This window comes from Cenococcum geophilum (genome assembly GCF_001692895.1).
Source record: "Cenococcum geophilum 1.58 unplaced genomic scaffold K441scaffold_39, whole genome shotgun sequence".
Taxonomy (NCBI): domain Eukaryota; kingdom Fungi; phylum Ascomycota; class Dothideomycetes; order Gloniales; family Gloniaceae; genus Cenococcum; species Cenococcum geophilum.
In genome coordinates, this window is record NW_027137597.1 from 204130 (window position 1) to 210129 (window position 6000).

Here is a 6000-nt window from a genome sequence, read left to right on the forward strand (position 1 = left end):
GATTCCCATAGTAGAACTGCTCTTTAGTTTGCCGTAAGAAGTGGACATATTAATACCTTTAAATATCTCCTTAGCTTAGGCCTTAATCCTAAACTTAAGGACGTAAAGGGAGATAGTCTACTCTATTATGCTTCTTTAGGAAGCTTATTACAGATTCTAAACATAGTGCTTAGTAAGGGTCTTATGTCCCTACTATAAAGTAGATACTAGACCCCCCTTTACTAGGCTTATAGGATAGGAAACCCCAATATTGTTAAGCGACTAATTAAGGAAGGTTTACGCAGTAAATGTATTACTCTCCCTTAACTAGAAGGGCGATAGAGCCCTATTTCCATTGCTATCTTCTATAGAAACGGGAAGATGCTAGAAGAATTGTCCGTATTTTATAGATCTCTACTAGGTATAGGGGCTGATTTAAGCGCTATAGATGTCGTATAACTTAACGGTAGACGTTATAATGGTTATTGGTATAATAGATACTTTTATATAAGTAGGTAGCTTAAAGTGGTCAAATAATTCTTATATTAAATAGGACATCTACGGGCTACGCTTCCACTATCGCGACTGTTTAGACTAGGATTATTATTTTATATATAAGCCTTTTCTCGACCACTTATATAAGAACTACTTGTGGGAATATATCTAGTCTATATAGGAGCGTATTAATATATTTGGGACACTAAATGGCTAAAAACTAGGAAGATGGAATCTGTGGAGAAGCAGCCTTCTATATTAACTAGTTTATATTAATATATAGCTACCAAAGTTAATAGGAGGAGCCTGCGCTTCTAGTAATTAGCATTCCCTGGCATTTATATAGTGTTTTAAAAACCGCATTTATTGAGCTATCTCGCTGTTATAAGATCGTTGCCAGCTACCGCAATATATAGTATACTCTTAGCATGTTAATATAGGTTTCATATTTAAGGCCTTCCATAATAAGGAATCTAGAGGTTAAAATGAAGCTGCAGTTCACATTAACAAAAAGCGTATTAATAGGCTTTAGAGAATAGGAATTAAATTTAGTATTATTATTAATGTAAGTAGCAGCACTAGAAATAAACCATATTACGTAATAGCATTAATGTTAAGTTCTTTATTAAGGTGCTTATACCTTACTAGCGCTAGTAGGGAGGGTGGCCGACCCGCTCCGGCTACACCTTTATAAGGTGGTAAATCTATAAGAGTAAGTTAGTTAATGGGAGGCTTATAGTAGCTAAGGTTGAGTTAGATCGCAAGGCTGTGGGGCTAAAACGGCCCTCTTACTAAGTCTTTGTATAGCTATATACCCGATAGCTATAAGCCCGGCTTACTAGATAACATAAGTAAATTATATAGGCGATGATTGTGTTAAACGTGCGGGGTTATTTCGTACTAGCTAGGATTAGAAACCGCTTTAATTAGAAGTACTAACCGGGGTAGCAATTATATATAAATTTGCGCGCTATAGTAGATATAAGGCTAATAATAACTTTCTAGTATTGTAGTAAGTCTTTAAGACTTAGATAAGACTATTTATAAGTATTATAGAGTACTAAGGGCTTAATAGTAGTGCTCTAGAGAAGGAATATTGTTATACTCTAAATTAAAGCTCTCTGTATATTAGGCGCGAAGGCGATAATATAAACGTAATTTTTTAGTAGGAGAGGTTCTAAATGTATAAAAGTAGCTGTAGCACACAACTTATATAGAATTATAGTGAATATTAGCGTGTGCGTAGGATTATAGTCGCTTAAAGTTAAAGTACCCCTTATATTTTGCGGTATAGTGGGTTTTATATAACTTAGGGACGGACGTAGTTTGGAGAGTCTACTAGTATAGGTAGGCAAGGATAAGGGGCTGGTATAGTAAATATACTAGTAAACGAGGTGTACTAGTATATAAGGCCTATTACTATATACTAGTCCGCTAATTAGACCATTCTACTTTTTCCTACCTATGTATTAATATATCTTATATACTAGTCTATCTTCCTTATACACCCCCGTACTAGTCTAACGATACTATAAGTACCCGCTTTAACGTTACGATAATAATGAAGTTTATTCCGCCCGGAGGCACTAAGCCTAAAGGGCACTAGTACTATATTATATAATTACACTTCCTTTAGTCTTGCTATATTCTCGTATAAGCCCGTATATATACCTTATTTAGTATTCCCTAGTATTACTTATACCTTATTCTACGAGATCTTATAGGTGGTTAATAGCAGGTAGTCTTAGGGGGGGGTGTTCCTCTAAGTATTTAGTGTCCTATCTTTGGCGATTAAAGCGAGATCTGCTAGTAGTACGAGGGTGCGTAGTATAGGTTGGTTAAAGCGTAAAGGGAGGGAAGGGGGGGAGTTTCTAACTATGGTGGACGGGTTATTAATCCAATTCTGCCTTAAGTCGTCTAGTAGCTATTATATATTTTACTGTCGCTTAGACCGCGTCTACGTTTAGTGTCTACTATCTAGGGTTAGTTAGCGCCTTTCCCCTAAGATAGAAGGATAAGCTGCCTCTTCTTATGTCTGTTTACTATAGCATTTACTCTTAGTATACTGTCCATTTTATACACCTAAAGAGGAAGTATTTAACTGTTTCTCTTACCTAACCGTAATTATATTAATCTAATTTTACCGCCCTAATACGGTGCAGATACCTATTAAGTTATATTATTTCTATCCGTAACTAGGCCAATACGTTTACCTCTCCTTGCTTAAGGAAGTTATATAGCCTACAGGTATGTTTACCTGGTAGTGCTATATCTATTTTTCTTAAGTACCTTCCTACTCCTTCCGGCAGTGTTTTCCTACCCTACTATTTTATTCTTATGGTGTTTATTATTATAGCCTTAACCTAGTGTTATTGTCCTTACAGTAGGCGTCCTTATATAGTGGCTTATTATGCTACTATTTTTGCCTTCTTGCCTAGTTTAAATTTCCCTTATAGGACCTATATAATAAGAAAGCGGTTACTTCTTTACCTTAGCATGCGGGCTATATTATAGATCTGTGTAATACTTATTTAGCCAGACTGTTGCTTAGGTTAGCTAAGCGCTAGTAGTGCTGCCTAATTACTAGTGAATATAGTAATCTATCTCCCCTATAGATCTAGTAGTAAGTATTTTATCACCATTAATATTGCTGCTAGTTTAGCCGTATATAGGTTCTATTCTACTCTTAGTTTTAATATAATTAAGTATATAACTACTTCCCTATTACTAAGGGTGTTATAGATAATACCTCCTATTCCTACTATGCCTTTTCTTCTAGACGAGCTCGTTGCGATCTATATCCCTTAGGTAGAGTTAGCTATTTTAGTTACCTTATCTTTATCTGGGTTAATGCTTATAGGCAGTCGGTCCTCCTATAGTGGTACTACATAGGGTTATATAACCTCTATCTTATTTATTAGTATATGTTAGTATATATAGGCTATCTTCTATAATGGGGACGTAAACCTCTAAAGCACCTTAGTGCGGAGCCTTAATAGTAGGTTTATCTTATGTAGTGTATAAAGGTTAACCTATAGCTTCGTGGCCCTCTCTAAGTGCCGCTTGCGTACTAACCGTATACTTGCTTCGGCCTCCCTATAGGCGTGTATCCAGATGTTTAAGGCATAGTCTACTACTGGCGCTACCGTTGCCCTAAACAGTTGTCTTATAGTTAAAGGGGATACCATCCAGAGTCTCTTTAGTGCTATTACTGCGATAAGGCCCTTAGTGGCTGCTTTTATAATATATTACTTATACTAAAGCTCCGTATCTATAACTACCCCTAGAATCTTAGCTATATGCCCTAGTATAACTATTTTTCCCTTAATTATAAACGGGGTAGTATTGGTCCGCTCCGCGTTTCTTATAAAGTGCACTAATATAGTCTTTTTACCTTTAAACGTTGCGCCGCTTTGTTTCTCCCAGTTTATTACTCTATTAATAATAGCCTAAATACCTTCGCGGTTTACTGCTGCTAATAGTTTTATAACCTATATATTATAGTTATCTATAAACGCTATTAAGCCTTTATTTATATTAAGCCGGTGCTAAACTAGGTTAGCGTTAAAAAAGAGGAACAGTATTAGTAAGAGCGGCGATCCTTATAGTAGTTCTGCTTGTAGTAACTGTTACTAGTTAAAGGTATAGCCGTTAACTAAGATAGTCGCCGTCTAATTAGAGTAGAATGTATTAATCTACTATACTAGTACTGGCGGTATACCTCTTACTATAAGCCTCTGTAATAGCCTCTCTTTATATACTCTATTATATATACCCTTTACGTTAAAGCTAATAAGGCTAAGTACCTTTTTAGACCTCTATGCGTTGTAGATATATTCTTATAGTAATAGCAGCGCCTATTTAGTGGAGCGCTTCTTCCTCGCCCTAAAGTAATTTATAGGTAGTAGACCGAAGGTCTCTACCGTATATGATATTCTCTTAGCGATTATGGACTCTAGTACCTTGCCTAGCGTAGACAGCAGGGAGATAGGCCTCTATACCCTTGCCTTTGTATAGTCTCCTTTATTCGGCTTCTTAAGCGGTATAATCTTAGCATTTCTCTATTAGTTAGGAAGGTTGCCTTTGTTTAGTAAGGTCTAAAAGAAGAGCAGGACCCTATTTTTTATTACCAGCCATATCTGCCTCTATACTATCGCTAGTAGTCTATTGTCCCCCAGCACTTTCTATAGCTTTATTATAAATATCTTCTATTCCACCTCTTCCATTATAAGACGCGGTATTAGTATTAGCGTTCGTTAAGGCCGTGGGCCCTCGTCCTCTATTCCTATTAGCAGTAGGGGAAAGAACGTGGTTAATAGCTCTACTGCTTACTTATCTTTACCTTCTATAGTAAATCTATCTACTCTTACTAATAGTGGTATCTTATTAAACGCTAAGTTGCCGCTTAGGTTAAGGTATTTTGCTGCTTACTAAATGTTTATATTATTAGCTAGGAAGTTGTTTTAATATATCCTTTTCTATTTCCGTATTGCATTGTAGTATTTCTTTAAGGCCTCCTTTGCTTATTACTCTAGTTCTAGTAATATCTAGCCCATTTAGCGTTAGTTCTTTGCCCAGTTCCTTTAGTAAGTATATACCTGGCGGAGCTTTATAAGGTCTATTATCCACTACCTTTTTATATATAGTGATGGTCTAGCTTTTGGAGTTAATATATAAACTACCTCTAGTACTACATCTATAAGCCGGTCTGTTTGCTGCTGTACTCTACCGCCTACTAGGATAACACGGAGGGCGGTAGCAACCCTATTCCTAATTTTGTTCTATAATATATTTTTAAAGAGCATTCTCTGTTCTATAGCGCGTTTAGGGACTATAATATTAAATGCCGTCTTAATTACCCTATGATTAGATCCGTGTTCTGTCCCATATACTATATACTTTACTATTATAGATGCTAGTTCGTCTAATGCTAGGATTAGGTTAATTATTATCTCGCAATTACTATTTTACTATATTTTTGTACCCCTAGGCAGTAGGCTATATAGGGAGTAATCTACTATAAGATTAATAATTGGGTTGGCTTCTCCCTGTCTCGCCTATAATACGTCATTTCCTCCCTATAGCTAATTGTGCCAATTAAAGTCTTCTGCGAGTATTATATCGGTTTATATACCTATTTTATTCTATATTTTCCTAGATTAGTTAGTATAGTTTGCCGGTTATATCCTATAGTGCCTCTATATTCTTTCCCTTAATGTATACTAATACTACCAGTACTAATCGGTTGGGAAGGTATAGTACTGCCGCGGTAAGGTCTACTGATTATACTAGCACCTATACGGCCTTAATATCTTTTTAAACCTATAGCATACTTCATACTACCTACCTCTCTTTACGCTAGACTATGGGTATTACCTTAGTCTAATTTAAGTGTCCTATAGGGACTGTTATAACTATATTATCCGTTTTCCATATATATAGCTCTAATATCGCTAACACTCTAAAGTCTTTTAGTTGTTTATTGTTTATTAGGCTCTGCTATACTATACTCTACTTTTAGATATT